Consider the following 17,117-nt stretch of genomic DNA (forward strand, 5'->3'; position numbering starts at 1 on the left):
TACAGAAACCTGGGTAGGCTCACCATTTTGATTGCATTAACCCGTCCGATCATGGATAAGGGCAGCATCCTCCAGGACTCAATATTTGCTTTCAGTTTTTCTACAGACTCTTCAAAGTTAAATCTGAAGAGAAGCTTCGGGTCCTTGGTCAGCTTAAGTCCAAGATAAGTGAAGCGATCCTTCACAACTCTAAATGGCAAATTTTTTAAGAAAACATCGGTCAATAGATCTGCTATTGGAATGAATTCACTTTTTCCCCAATTTATAACATAGCCAGAAATCTTACCAAAATAATTTATATAATTCAGTCGGATGGGGACAGAAACTACTGGGTCATCCAAACAGACCAAAAGGTCATCTGCATACAAAGCCAAGCGAGTCTCCGCACCACCAAGTGTAATACCTTTAATATCTGGATGCTTCCTAATGCCAATTGCCAGGGGCTCCAATGCAATGTTAAAAAGCAGAGGAGACAGTGGGTCCCCTTGGCGGACACCACATTGCAGAGAAAACGGGCTGGATGTATCTCCATTTGTTAATATAACGGATTGTGGGTTACTATACAATATTTTGACCCATTCTATAAATTTATCACCAAAACCGAATTTCTTAAGTGTTGCAAATAGATAAGGCCATTCAATCATATCAAATGCCTTATGTGCATCTAAAGACAATATAGCAGCTCCATCCTTTTTACCGTATTCGGCATGTAGGACGTTGAGAATTTTGCAGACATTACAAAAGGAATACTTCCCTGGGATAAATCCCGTTTGGTCTGGATGGATAATAGTTGCTATATGTTTTCCCAGCCGATTTGACAATACCTTTGTTATTATTTTAAGATCATAATTGAGTAGGGCGATGGGCCTGTAACTACCGGGATCAGTTTCATCTTTATCTTTTTTTAATAAAACACAGATATTTGCTTCATTAAGGGAAGATGGGAGCTTCTTGTCTCTAAACGTGTCATGAATCATTCTTAGCAAAATTGGTGCAAGAGCATCTCGGAAGACCTTATAGAACTCTGGTCCGAACCCATCAGGTCCCGCCACCTTACCAGTGGGAAATGATTTGATGGCTTCCTGTAGGTCTGATAACGAAAAGTCTAAATCCAAATTCTCCTGGGAAACTACATCAAGTTGTGGGAGCTCAATAGAGTCAAAAAAATTATTTATATCTTCCTGTGGAGCTGTTGATTTTGAGGTGTAAATATCTGAGTAAAATTCTCTGAATCTGTTATTAATTTCCTTTAAATCTGTCAACATTTGACCAGAGCTTGAATTTATTTTGTAAATGGCTCTTTTGGCCTGTTCCCCTTTTAACTGTCTGGCCAATAACGTATGCGGTTTGTCACCAAACTCAAAGTTTCTCTGCCTTAGTTTAAGTAGAAGGTTGCTAACCTGATCTCCCAAAATAGAGTTGTATTCATATTTTAATTTAAGAATATTGTTATAATCTGACTGGAGCAGAGAGTTTCTGTAGGCCAGTTCTGCAGCCGGCAGTTCTTTCTCAATCACTTCCAATCTGCTTCTCTTAGCCCTTCTTCGTGTTGCTTCATAAGAAATAATGTGGCCTCTAATGTACACTTTAAGTGTCTCCCACAATATTGAGTCAGTCACCTCCCCATTGTCATTGGTCTCAAGGAACTGTGAAATATGCTTTGCAATGTGTTCTTTAAATGTCTGGTCCGTAAGCAAAGTTGGATTGAAACGCCAGCTATAGGCTCGCCTGGGGACAGACAGCTGAAGGTTTAGAATAACTGGACTATGATCTGAAATTATAATGTTGTGATACTTGGTGTGGTCAATGTTAGAGATTAATCTAGTGTCAACTAAGAAATAATCTATTCGTGTATATGATTTATGTCTATGAGAATAAAAAGAATAATCACGATCAGAAGGATGTTGAAGTCTCCAGATGTCTACCACTCTTTTGGATTTCATCAAATTATTTAGAGTTTGTACAGTATGAATATTAGGTGGCGGGGCAGAGGACAGCCTGTCTAAGTATGGATCAAGATAGCAATTAAAATCACCCCCAATCAGTAAGTGGCTTGAATCGTCATCCGGGATCAAATCAAATACCTTACGAAAAAAAGCTGGATCATCCGTATTAGGGCCATAAATGTTTACCAGTGTAATGGGGAGTGAATTGATATGTCCAGTTAAGATAATAAACCTGCCATTTGGGTCAGTTTTGGATGAATGTAAACGAAAAGGTACCGTCTTTCTGAAAAGAATAGCAACCCCTCTGGCATTGGATGTGAAAGGTGAATGATAAACCTGTGAAATCCAATTAGCTCTGAGTTTCCTGTGCTGCGTGGCTATAACATGTGTCTCCTGCAAGAATATAATGTCAGATTTAAGTGACTTCAAAAGTGCAAATACTTTTCCTCGCTTAATCGGATGACCTAATCCGCGAACATTCCAAGAGACCAATGATATAGAGTCAAGCATATAATTCATTTATAAGTACCTGCATATGTCATGAAGGTATGCATAGAGCCTTTAAACATGATGGCATTAAGGTGAAATATGAACAGAAAATCTAACTGGCAGCCAGTAAAAAACAACATGCAGAATGGGTGAACACACAACAAACACAAGAACAAAACCCCAACCCATTGCTTCCCCAAACGAAGCAGAGTTACCCCCATCCTCTTCTGGGACCGTCGGCTAATAAAACCCGGAGAGCAAGAAGAAAAAAAAGCACCTCCTTAGCACAGCCCCTCAATGGTGCACACAAGAAAAAATAGGTTTCAGAGAGAAAGAAAAACACTGCCACATTAACAGTTTGATCAAAACAAAGTTAGACTCTTACATTCAGTCCAGCATAATTGTGGGCCTATTTCACGTTAGGCTACTTGGTCTACAAACTTACTGGCTTCCACCGGGTCGTTGAATGTTTTTACTTGCCCCTGATGATGAATGAAAAGTCTGGCGGGGAAGCGCAGAGAGTGCCGAATCTCCTTCTCTCTGAGCTTTTGTAGCACCGCACGAAAGCCTCGCCGTTCTTCCATCACCTCCGCGGTGTAGTCGGGAAAGATGAGAACTCGGTGTCCTCCGTAATCCAGTGTGCGCTGTCTCCCGAGCCGCAGGATCCGTTCTTTCTCTTGTGCCAGATGCACCCGTGCGATGATGGTGCGGGGCCTGGAGCCGTCCGGTGGTTTGGGCTGTTGAGTGCGGTGCGCTCTGTCGATGACGATCGGCTTGTCTTCCCCCAGCAACTTGGGTATCAGATTGGACACAAATTCAGTCGGCCTCCCGTTCTCCTCACCCTCTGGGATGCCAACAATCTTGATGTTGTTGCGCCGGGATCTTCCTTCTAGATCTGAGAGCTTGGCGCGCAGCCGTTTGTTTTCTTGTTTCATGTCCGCAACTGAGGTTTCCACGGTGAGGATGCGCTGTTCATGGTCCGCTGTCACATTTTCGGTGGTCGATAGTCTCTCAGTGAGCGCTTGCTGGGCGGACATGAGACTCTGAAAATTCTGCTCGAACTTATCGAACCGCTCGTTGAAAGACTGTAAAAGCTTTTTTGACATTTTCTGCCAGATGAGTGGGAGCTCGTCCTCGTCTTCCTCCATCTCGGCGAGCGGCACGTCTGAAGTTTTCTTGCTAGTGTAGGAATTTCCAACATATTTATGTTATCTTATATTAAAAGAAGTCAACACAGAACTTTGTGTTGATCAGAGTTTAGGGCAAGAAAGTCACAGGTCATACAGTGACCTTACAAACTGCAACAACAACTGTTGACACACACAGCACACAAACTGCGACACAGCTCACAAAGTTGCAAGCAGAGTAGTAAGCAGACACCGGTCCCATGTTGAAATATCTGTCCTACGAATAGGCCATTTGACATTAAGAAATGTTACACTCACACACACACGAACACCCACACACCCCCACACACACACACTCACATACACACACACACACACACGCACGCACACACACACACTCACACAGACACCCACAGACACACATGCACTTACACACACACAAACCCACACACAGACACACACACATACACACATACACACACACTCTCACTCACACACACACACACACTTGCACACACACACACATTCACACAGACACACACACACATGCACACGTACACAGACACACACACACACACAGACAGATAGTGTATTTAAGCCGAGGCCTTCACTAGATCGGGGCCTTGGCCTTTGGCTTTACGCCCGGGGAAAGAGAGCTGCTGATGGGAACTCGGTACCCCCAATTGTCAAGAGTAGGGCAGGGTAGGATGAGATCTGAACTATTGTAATGAATAAGTACCTTTGTGTTTATAGTAGAAGTTGTCTACTAAGCTGATATCCTGTTATGTCAACCTTTGAATAAAGAGTCCTGTTAGACCGATCTCCTTCTCCTCCGTGTCTATCTGAAGCCTGTGAGATGTCTCCTTCTCTCTCAAGTAATATCAAATGTAGTGGAACAATTGGCCCCTCGGCCACGATGACAACACATGGTTTCCACCACATAAATGGCGTTGTCGAAACGGAAGACCTTCAGAAGTTGCAGCAGACAGACAAACGGCGGCTGGGTAATGTATATTTTGCCCTAAACCAATGTCAACCTGTCTGTGGTTTTTCTTTGAAAGTCTGTTAAACTTGCGTGCTTGTATAAGGAAAGCAGAATCATAGACTGTCAGGATAAAGTATCTGCTAGTCGTTATAACTGAATCTTGGCTTTTCTGTAAATTGTTAAGAAACTTGTTTTGTTGGGAAAAAAGAAATGGTTGTGTTGTTTTAGTTGGTTGGCCTCTTGGTGTTTTTCCTGTTTTAACATTCCATATTGTAAAGAAATTCGCTGCAGCGTTAAAAAGAAAAGAGTTTACCTGTCGACGTGGCCGGCATGAATCACGAGCACACATACATTTGTCTGGTAACAAATTATGTTCCCACGGTGTTCATATACGTCAAATTGTTATTCACAGCTGGCTGAAATAATAAGATATTCGGAGACGGACATTCATTGCTCAAAATGACGGCGTTATATGAAAAAGGGCTCCTGGGAGAGTTTGTTTTTCATATAAGCATGAAAACCTGCTCTGTCTGAAAATAGCATTTTACCTGATCATTTCTATGCTTAATAAAGTACGACAGAATCACAGGGTCATAGACGTAGTTTCCCGACAGAAGAGGTTAAAAAACGTAGAAAAGAGATGATAAAAACCTGAGGAAAAAAGATAGAAAACGAGATAAGATTATGGGAAAAAATATAAAGAGTAAATTAACTAATGTAATGCTGTTTGTTGCGTTGATTTTGTATTATGATTTGTGTTGCCATATCATTGAGCAAGAAGTGTTTTCTGTGTGCAGGCCTGAAAATTTCTGTGGCATGGTTGCCAGATTAAAGGAGAGAGCAGTGAAAAGAGTTGGTTACGTCAAGGTTGTTGTGTGGGGACCGAGAGCCGCCTCAGTAGTCTCCTCGTAAGAAGAATCCCCCCCGCTACCCCCTCCCTCCCGTTTTGCTCTAAGCCTGAGTGTCAAATTTGCAGGCTGGGCTAATATTAGCTGCCTGCAGCCGGAGGGAGAGACAGTTAACAGTAGCTCTGATTTTTTCATTTAAAAATCTGTAAGAAAGCATTAAAGTAAATAAATTGATTAGGAAATAAAATCTAATGGTACATTCTTTGATTTGGCTTAACATAAGAATTGGTTTGTACTGAAAATAAAGCATCTAAGTTAAATTGCCTGTGTTTTAAGACACTGGAGATATGATAAAATGAAACATCTAAGTTAAATTGCCTGTGCCCTTAAGACACTGAAGAGACATATGGGATAATAAAAAATAAAAGAAGAGGTGACATGTGTTTAGTAAGAATTAAACTAAGTAAGAATATGGGTTTATTAAACTCTGTGAGTACAGGTGTTAAGTGAACTAAGTTAGGATAAGTATTATCGGAACTGTGAAAATACCTTACAGGGGTTTCAGTGATATACGGAGAATAGAGACAGTGGAGTTCTTTCCACTGATATGTAACCATTTGTTTCTCAATTGGGATTTGAAAGCTGTTTAAGAAGCGTTAAATTGCATTGTCACCTGTTATTTGAAACATAGTTCTCTGAAACATGTGTGAAAACGTGAGTGTACGTTGTTCATGTGATTGAAAGAGGATGAAAATGTCTGTTTTGTTTGTAAAAATGTTCAGTGTTGAAGTTTAAGTAAAAATGATCTCTTAAATCTAGTAAGAATCATTGAAGTGTGATTTGCCATATTTTATTTCCAAAAGAAACCAAAACAGAATCTTTGATTTTGTAGGTCTAATAAAGAGCTAGATTGAATTGTTAGAAAAGGGTTAGACCTGTTGAGTTTAACTAAAAAGAAAATTAAGTTACTAAGTGATTTTAATTAAGGTTTACATCTGAGTAGGCTAAAAAGCATGCTCTAAATTGCAGTAAAAAACAGTAAACCTTGTGGTTTTTGGGTAAGTAATAAAATCTTTTGAATAACATCGTGATTAATTAAAAAGTAAGAGATTTTGCGAGCAACAGTTTTGAAGGTTTGAGAATCCCTTGGTTCTATGATAAGTGTGTAACATTTCCTTTTTCTCTTCCAGAAGCTGTTTAACTGAGAGTGCACTGGAAGAAACGATTACAGTGCACTGCAATGTAAAGGTTTAGCATTTGGGTTGAAGAGTTAGATAAACAAATAAATCCCCTTTTTAGTAAAAATTCATATTGATAAAAGATTATCTGAAGACCATTCTAGGAGAAATTATTATGCTTGCAATTGGTTTTGGGGCACTAAAATTCGAAGGTTGTCACAAGTCACAATACCTTTTCTCTGCCCAAAAAAGAAGAGAAGAACACAGAATGTGTTAAATATCAAGAAAGAAGGAAAGAAAGTATAAAGACGAAAAGACAAGTTGCCTGGCATTACCGATGCCGCAAAAAGACAATTTACAAAAGATATTTGAAAAACGAAATGGACTGAAATGCAAAAAAGAGATTTAGCTGAGGACTGCTCTGCTCAGCTCAGAGCAGTTCCAGTTTCAGTTTTGGTCCTGGAGCCAACAGTCTGACTGGAGTCAACGCATACCGACAGAGAACGCTCTGCCAATGCCAGACTGAACTACAAAGATGGAGGCGTGTATGCACGTGGCTAAGTAACACCGTGCCAAAAGTGACATTCAATGCCCTGTGTGTGGACTACAGGATGGAAGGAATACAAGAATGGCAAGTTATATGTGCCATAATGACATTGCTGACTTTCTGCCTTGTGTTATAGGAAAGCAAGAGACATTGAAGGAGCCGATGAGAGGGGTTTCCTTTGCTTCTGAACTGAAAAAGTGGACATTCCTTCTGTAAAAGGAGGGTGGATTCAACTGCTCCACTTAAGAAAAAAGTGCAAGTACTTAAATTGTGACAATTTTCTGATTAATGGTGTTTCCCCTAAAGGTAGATTTGTGCAAGCAAGCAAGCAAATGAAATAGGTCTGCTTTGGACATAAACTAATCTAGTTATGCCTTTAAGACAACATAAGATTTTGAGAAAAGAAGTATGTAAGATTAAAAGTTTAAAGGACTATTTTGATAACTAATAGGTTTCCTCTTTTATGCATTGAAGAAAAGTATGTTTAGGGTTATTTCCAAATAAAAAATACAACTAGGGTTTACCAGTTTCAAATCAATAAAAAATTGTGTTGTTGCTTTCTCAGCCAAAAAGAAAGCAAGCATGACTAAGGATTATCACTTTAATGTTTTTTTTCAGACAGAGATTTAGTGTTTTTAAATATTCCCAAGTAAAGAAGTTTAAAGATAACAAAGTTAATAAAGTTAATAAAGAATAGATATTCCCAAGTGAAGAGGTATTAAAAATATTGATGAAATAATTGTTGATTAAGTAGGATTTTGAACCAATCTTATTCTCACACTTTCAGGAATACCTGAGTTTTTTAAGGGTTGCTCTGTACATTTTACCGATTCAAGAAATTGGATTTTTTGAAAAAGGGTTAGCATTCTAAATTTATAAACCGTTTTGGGGTTTTGTTGATAAGAGGGCTGGGAGAAAGCCACATGTTTGTTTGTTCCTGTTTGAATACAATTGCTCACACAAAAAGTGAGAATCTTATTTTAGCTGAATTTTTAACTTAATATGCTCCTTTTTGTGTTTCAAATAGGAATTTGAAAAAGGAGGGAAAGGTTGAGAGAGCACATTAATTTAAAAATAATAAAAGTACATGGTAAAGAGTTTAAGAAAGCACGTTAATTAAAATAGAGAAAACACTACACAAGCAAAGTAAGTTTAAAAAGAGAGGATGATCAAAATACTTAATATCCATTTAAGTTAATAAGTAAGTTATAAGTAATTTATTTAGGGTTCAGGATCAACACTCTATTAAATAAAGTAAGAACAAAACATACTTGTAGTGTTGTTGGTAATGTCATAATCCATAGCTGTTCCAAAAAGTATTACTGCACAGTTGGCCTTTCCAAAAAAGCTTTGTATCAAGTGTGATTACATTACAAGTGTTTGCAGTAATACAGTAAACCTAGGTAACAAAATTAAGTAAGACAAACACAAACTCCCCAGAAGTTATTTAGAGGTTGTGTCAGGTAGGATTCTTTTCCCTATCTGTCTTTCTCTGTCTATATCTATTTCTCCGATGGCCTCGATAAAAACAAGGTGCAGAACCTGATTCCTGCTGTGAAAGATTGGAAAAGTATCGTGCTGAAATCTGATGCTAAGCTACGCTCTCAACTCGTGCTATCAGCGTGATGTCACTGCCGTGTCCAAGTCGCGATGTCACAGGACAACTGACAGCCGAGACCGAGAGGGGGTCGCTTTCACAACTAAACAGCCCAACCCAATCCCAGCCAGAAACCAGGGGTCGTCAACTCGTCCCATCCAGCTTGTGCAGACATCTCCACAGCCAGCACGAGGGTGCCACCTGTCGGCTTGGAGGAGCAACTCGACACTGGTCGACGAGAAGTCCTTTCCACCGCCAGCGTCGCCAACAACAGAGAATCGAGATGCAGTCGTCAATGTCGTCATCTGGAAATTCGAGAGGGGTCGCTCTCGTCTCCCCTTCAAAACGATTGAGTCATGCACCAGTCATCAATACCCAGCTAAGGCACCAATGCATGGGTGCACTGGGCTTCCCCACAGCCTCCCCAGAAATGGGGGGAGGCTGTTGTGTTGTGCTTTTCGCACAGAAAGAATTGCCTGTTTAAGCAATTCTAAAAGTATGCTCGTGTCGTTTCTCGCAAGTGCGCGGGTATTTGCGGGACTGGACAATGGTCCGAAGAACAAAATATGGAAGACAATTGTGAAAGTCATTATATGCTGTTCAATTATTGTTATTGTTGTTGGATTTTAAGAGGGTCTAATAGGTTTTATTAAGTTTCATACTATATAGTTAACAGTGGCCACTGTCGTTTTATTTTGTCAAAGTTTATCATGTTTGATGTTTGATTTTGTTGAGTTTAAAGGTTGTGCATTTTTCATGCTTCAAGGGATAAATGTTGAAATTCTTTGGTGCACCGTATTTACGGTGCAAGGAGGGAATATGTAGGAATTTCCAACATATTTATGTTATCTTATATTAAAAGAAGTCAACACAGAACTTTGTGTTGATCAGAGTTTAGGGCAAGAAAGTCACAGGTCATACAGTGACCTTACAAACTGCAACAACAACTGTTGACACACACAGCACACAAACTGCGACACAGCTCACAAAGTTGCAAGCAGAGTAGTAAGCAGACACCGGTCCCATGTTGAAATATCTGTCCTACGAATAGGCCATTTGACATTAAGAAATGTTACACTCACACACACACGAACACCCACACACCCCCACACACACACACTCACATACACACACACACACACACGCACGCACACACACACACTCACACAGACACCCACAGACACACATGCACTTACACACACACAAACCCACACACAGACACACACACACACACATACACACACACTCTCACTCACACACACACACACACTTGCACACACACACACATTCACACAGACACACACACACATGCACACGTACACAGACACACACACACACACAGACAGATAGTGTATTTAAGCCGAGGCCTTCACTAGATCGGGGCCTTGGCCTTTGGCTTTACGCCCGGGGAAAGAGAGCTGCTGATGGGAACTCGGTACCCCCAATTGTCAAGAGTAGGGCAGGGTAGGATGAGATCTGAACTATTGTAATGAATAAGTACCTTTGTGTTTATAGTAGAAGTTGTCTACTAAGCTGATATCCTGTTATGTCAACCTTTGAATAAAGAGTCCTGTTAGACCGATCTCCTTCTCCTCCGTGTCTATCTGAAGCCTGTGAGATGTCTCCTTCTCTCTCAAGTAATATCAAATGTAGTGGAACAATTGGCCCACTCGGCCACGGTGACACCTCCTTGTTTTACTACACTAGCTTGAAACCCAAACCGGCTAGCAGCTGGAGTTGCTCCTTTTCCACCTCGTGCAGTTTTGCTGGACATGCTCATATTCATCTTTTTAGTTGCCCAAAAGAGTAACAAACCACTTATCAGTGACTATAAAGAGTCTCACGTTCAAAAAGGCAGTTTAAATTAGAATTATTTCGTGCACCACGAGGAGCTCAAAAAAGCACGTCTACACTGTCCGCATCGCAACCGGAACCCCCAGGCGGCCGAGTTTTCACGCAGCAGTCCCTCCCAGCTGCGGTCAGAGCAAGAGATAAACAGATCTCCGCTCTAGTGTTCCGTTTGCATCCCTACTAGCAGTTGTAGCAGCGTTCCCCCCTCGTTTACAGTCTATCAGTAGTGCAAATAAAGATGTTATACAGTGCTATCGAACAGAGAGCGAACTGCATGACGAAAGTCAACAGGAAACCGGAGCTTGGAGGCGTCCCCCTGTTATTCAAATCCCGTTTGAGAGATAATTTAAGATTCCAGGTGAATTATGAAAACAGTGATAGACGTTTGGAACAATTTCGGCAGAAGGGGCATTGTTTCACTGCGATCGCCTATGCGGCAACACGTCGAACATGCATGCGCATTTTAGAAGGCAACATCCAGGTGTTACTATCACCGTTACTGTGAAGAAAAAATGATGCCACATTGTATCTCCTGCCTGATGCTGTGTAACGCAGTATTGTTACTTTATCTAATTTTCATGGCGTGCACAACATAGAGTGCACCGTCACTGGTGAGGTGGGTTTTGTTGATTTTTTAAGACCACTTGACCACCCAAAAGTTGTGTGGTTTGCCGAAAATCACGCCAATCAAAAAAATTAAAAACAAATAAATAAATAATAATAAAAAAAATACGGGCGATAGTGTATTACAGAACAGTTAGTGGCGTTCGGAGCGCAGCATCTAGGTCTACTATAGGCTACTGACGAAAATCACACAACACATTGCATCTATTTATTAACAATATTTATGAATTTAGGCTATATTTTGCTGCTCCAACTCAAATTCAGCCCAGCCAGCCAGGCGATAGTTAAGTTTCAGTTTCGTTTTCATCTCCGTGGTATACAGCTGTTTGGACCAGCTGATCGGCTCCCGACAGCAGGAGTCAGTCTGCATTCCAGTTGTAGCCTACTGGGAAGTCGGATTTATGGTGCCAGTGATAACTGAACTAAATGATAAAATAAAGCGATCTTCTCCTTCCTATATCTGTCTATCTTTATCCCTCCACTGCACACTCAGTCACTACTATCCATGCTAAAAGGAAGCAGGATTATAACCTCATTTAGCACATTATTTTTAAATATTTTATATTATTTATTTATTTTCTCCCCCATCTAATTTTGACGATTTTTAGAAAAATGTGTTGGTCTGTAAGCGCTAAGGGAGCATGCTTAAATGAAACCTGTGAACCTTAACTTTTAAATGTATTTTATTTCATGTTTCTATGTGCTACGCAGGCTTAGATATTAAGGTTTTGGTAGACTTGACAATTCATACTATTTTTTCAGAAAACCCTCAGGCATTAAGGACATGCATCCTAGATTGCAATAGTCATCAATGGGTTAAGAGAGCTGCATCAATATTTTCTTTTTTTAAAGTCAAAAAGACCCATTAATAGCCTACTGTATATTTTTTCATTGCAATTTTAGTTACTGCACCTACACTAGTATTTAATAAGTATTTTATTTATTGGAGAATTGCAGCAGTATTCTTTTTAAATTTGTTATGCATTTTATGTGTATGTTACATACTGTCAGCTAGTTACTGACAGCTAAAACTGTTCATTCTCCCTTAACTATGAACCGTACCATACTGTACCGTACCGTGACTTCAAAACCGAGGTACGTACCGAACCGTGACTTTAGTGTACCGTTACACCCCTAAAATCTAGTCATAAAAACCAGAATGCTCATTTATGTCCAATCATACTGACCCAAACAAAACCAAAATGTGTCTTCTAGTGAAAAGACCGCAGCAATCAAATAAGAAAAACTTAGAACTAAAGTATAGTTGAATGATAGACATTTAAATACATTCTGACAGACATTTGTACCTGCATCTGGTCGCATGAAGGTCCCTGAAGAGCCTCATCTTTGGATCTGCAGGTGTCAGTCTCAGAAGACTCAGGGGCAAAGCAGACTCCTTTAACCTGAACAATCAGTTGAGAATTATTATTGAGCAGTTAGTGAGCAGTGACACCATTTCAGTTGCACAACAACATCAACCATAAGTAGATACACAATATGGCCAACAATGACTGTGGTTGTATTACTTAAAGATTTCCTCCATCTGACACAAAGCAGTTTTACTTTTGAAATGTTTAAGTTGTTTCTGATTTCTAACATTAATAAGCTGCCTACTGTTCCCATTACAGTTAACAACAAGTAAAGCTGAGGTCTGACTAGATGAACTGACCTCAGACCAACAGCTGGTCTGTCTGGTAGAGAGTAAAACTGAGCTCAAGCTCAAGGATGCATGTTATTGATGGTGTTTTGTTAAAGGCCTACTTCACCGGTTTGAATATGAAGGTGTATTGAATTCTGAGATCCTATGTAGTATAAATGTGCGAAAAAAATTGAAATCGGTTCATCCTAGCCTGAGAAAAGGCAGAAAGAGTGTTTTTTGTAAACTACTTTGTAAATATTACTGTGATGTCACAGTAAAAGACATCACAGTAATATTTACAAAGTAAGTTTTTTTTAACCCTATATTTCTCTTTCTGTGATGTCACGAGAAGGAGAAATATAGGGTTAAAAAAAACACTCTTTCTGCCTTTTCTCAGGCTAGGATGAACCGATTTTAATTTTTTTTCGCACATTTATACTACATAGGATCTCAGAATTCAATACACCTTCATATTCAAACCGGTGAAGTAGGCCTTTAAGTTTAAGGACAGAAAAACGAAGATAAGTCAACTTAAAATAGTAAAATATTATTCAGTAACCGTGGACCCCACAACTCATGAAGACCTGACACGTGTGTGTCTGACACTGGTCTTCTTAAAGCACTCTGATTGGACCAAATCTAGTCATAAAAACCAGAATGCTCATTTATGTCCAATCATACTGACCCAAACAAAACCAAAATGTGTCTTCTAGTGAAAAGACCGCAGCAATCAAAGAAGAAAAGCTTAGAACTAAAGTATAGTTGAATGATAGACATTTAAATACATTCTGACAGAAATTTGTACCTGCATCTGGTCGCATGAAGGTCCCTGAAGAGCCTCATCTTTGGATCTGCAGGTGTCAGTCTCAGAAGACTCAGGGGCAAAGCAGACTCCTTTAACCTGAACAATCAGTTGAGAATTATTATTGAGCAGTTAGTGAGCAGTGACACCATTTCAGTTGCACAACATCAACCATGGGTAGATACACAATATGGCCAACAATGACTGTGGTTGTATTACTTAAAGATTTCCTCCATCTGACACAAAGCAGTTTTACTTTTGATCTTTAAGTTGTTTCTGATTTCTAACATTAATAAGCTGCCTACTGTTCCCATTACAGTTAACAACAAGTAAAGCTGAGGTCTGACTAGATGAACTGACCTCAGACCAACAGCTGGTCTGTCTGGTAGAAAGTAAAACTGAGCTCAAGTTCAAGGATGCATGTTATTGATGGTGTTTTGTTAAGTTTAAGGACAGAAAAATTAAGATAAGTCAACTTAAAATGATAAAATATTACTCAGTAACCGTGGACCCCACAACTCATGAAGACCTGACACGTGTGTGTCTGACACTGGTCTTCTTAAAGCACTCTGATTGGACCACATCAAGTCATAAAAACCAGAACGCTCATTTATGTCCAATCATACTGACCCAAACAAAACCAAAATGTGTCTTCTAGTGAAAAGACCGCAGCAATCAAAGAAGAAAAGCTTAGAGCTAAAGTACAGTTGAATGATAGACATTTAAATACATTCTGACAGAAATTCGCACCTGCATCTGGTCGCATGAAGGTCCCTGAAGAGCCTCATCTTTGGATCTGCAGGTGTCAGTCTCAGAAGACTCAGGGGCAAAGCAGACTCCTTTAACCTGAACAATCAGTTGAGAATTATTATTGAGCAGTTAGTGAGCAGTGACACCATTTCAGTTGCACAACAACATCAACCATAAGTAGATACGCAATATGACCAACCATGACTGTGGTTATATTACTTAAAGATTTCCTCCATCTGACACAAAGCAGTTTTACTTTTGATCTTTAAGTTGTTTCTGATTTCTAACATTAATAAGCTGCCTACTGTTCCCATTACAGTTAACAACAAGTAAAGCTGAGGTCTGACTAGATGAACTGACCTCAGACCAACAGCTGGTCTGTCTGGTAGAAAGTAAAACTGAGCTCAAGCTCAAGGATGCATGTTATTGATGGTGTTTTGTTAAGTTTAAGGACAGAAAAATGAAAATAAGTCAACTTAAAATAGTAAAATATTACTGAGTAACCGTGGACCCCACAACTCATGAAGACCTGACACGTGTGTCTGACACTGGTCTTCTTAAAGCACTCTGATTGGACCAAATCTAGTCATAAAAACCAGAATGCTCATTTATGTCCAGTCATACTGACCAAAAAAAAAACAAAATGTGCTTTCAATTGCAATTCTGCAGCAATCAAAGGAAACAAGGTTAAAGTTAACCCTCTGAGGTCTAAGGGTATTTTCTCGGATTTTACATACTTCTATAAATACCTATTTTAAATGTGCAAGAAGATAAATAATACCAAAGTGTTTTATATGGAAATGTTCAGAACCCATTAGCCATTAGTTTTATGAGGTCTATTTATGTCCTAGACCACTGTGTAAATAAGTAATTGGCTTGAATGCTGAAAAATGCATTGCAATTTTTGAAAAACCTGGAGATTTGTGTGAAATAATAACCTTTAGTCATCCTGAGGAGTTGTTTTGGCTCTTGAAATTGCTTCTCCCAAGCCTTAGCCTCAAAAATGCAGTGGAAATTTTCCAAAAAACAGTAGGGAAGTGCACAAAACATGACTAATATGAATTTTGGTCCAAACGCTTTTTGGTAGAAATGTTGCCTCTAACTCTACTTTCACAAAGCATGAGGAATTTAGACTGAATGAAGACTTTGTACCACATATAAAGACTCATGGGATGTATACTAATAAAAAAGGGCGCATCACAAAAAAAAATTCAAACAAACAGTTTACTATATATAACAACACGCAGGAAAAACAATCATTACAAACTATTTACACACTATGTAGTATACACTATTTACAAGCTAAATGTCAATGCCATGCCACTTTGCAAAACAGTTCCTGTCCACTTGCAGGCAGAGGGCAACATTGCAGCTGGGTGTGTGGGGGCTGGTGGTATTCGAGGTGTGGGTGGCGCTCGGGTTGGTACCTGGGGAATTTGGGCACGGGACCTATTTGATGCGGGTGATGGGGTAGCTGGAGTTCTTATACCTGTGCTCCTTTTGGACATGGACCTTGTGCTGGGCAGGGAAGAAGGTGTTGACACAGGTGGTGCTGATGCTGCAGGAGTGGAAGGTGCTGGGCTGGGTTCAGGCAGCTCTTAGTCCTGTCTGTAAAAAAAGGACAAGAAAGACTGAGTTTTCTTCTTTATAACTGAAAACCCCAACTGCTGTTTACCTTCTTCCCTCCCCAACAAAAGTTAGCACCTTCTAATGTGTGGGGGTAGGGACACACAGTTCTTAGCATCTTAGATGTGTATGTAAGGGGAGGAGAGACAACTGATTTCCAACTGTCCTTTATTTTTATCTTCATTGTACAAAGCAACAAGTGACCCTTGTTACATTATAATACTAATAGAAATGTTTACACTCTCTCAAATTTCACAAATTGTGTGCAAACAACAGTTGATGCAAAACTGTTTCCAAACTAGATTATTTTACTATGACACAAGGGAAAGACTTCTACACTGAATAAAAAACTATATTTGACATGCCACATTATCGTTTTTTATTTATTTGTTTATTATTAGATAAGTGTAGGCTAAGAAACTCTCTGAAACGTCGCAATGTTGTGCTAGAAGTCAAGCCTTGGAAATAAGAACCATTACGCGACAACTGACTATTGCGCACAGTAAACGCAAGTTTCAGATTACAAGAGATTTTGTAAATTCTCTTACCTGTCTTCAAACGGGTCGATGTGATCTTCATAACCACATTCGTCGCCTGAATCAAATCCTTCGATGTCAGAATGGCCATCTTCTTCACGCGTGAGGCGACCTCAGAGGGTTAAAGTTTGACCAGTCACATTAATAACAATAGAGGTTTTACAAAAGATCATCAAGATTGCTATTCCTCGTCCCTGAAAGTCAAGTCTAATATACACATCACCTTATTCGACAGATATAACTCACTGGAAACAAGACAGAGTGACAAAAGCAAGAATATATAAATAGCTTGTCCTTTTTTATACACAATAATTTACACTAAGCACAGTGTAAACTTGAATTGCTTTAATTCAGTTAATCCAAAATAATGTATTGTACAGAGCAGACTTCAACATCCTGCAATCCTGAACTACACAAAACGAAAGATAATCAGAGGCAGAAACACCAGTATTGGTTCAAATCTAAGAAAAGAAATGGTGCATCATTCTGATCCACACATTTATTTTAATGTTCAACATCAATAGTCATCCAAATGAGAGACAATGATTTTGACAAACCTGTTTCCTCCAAGG

General features: G+C 39.5%; 1 long non-coding RNA gene across 1 annotated transcript in view; it reads right to left on the bottom strand.

Moving 5' to 3' along the window:
* The window catches only part of LOC307254808, a 31,755-nt gene extending 19,157 nt beyond the window's left edge, over positions 1-12,598 (bottom strand). The window contains exon 1 of the long non-coding RNA XR_013845001.1: positions 12,500-12,598. This is a non-coding gene — a long non-coding RNA (uncharacterized lncRNA). The remainder of the gene's footprint in view (positions 1-12,499) is intronic.
* Positions 12,599-17,117: the final 4,519 nt, after the last annotated feature.

Source organism: Ammodytes marinus, assembly GCF_949987685.1.
Source record: "Ammodytes marinus genome assembly, chromosome: 8".
In the NCBI taxonomy this organism is placed as follows: domain Eukaryota; kingdom Metazoa; phylum Chordata; class Actinopteri; order Uranoscopiformes; family Ammodytidae; genus Ammodytes; species Ammodytes marinus.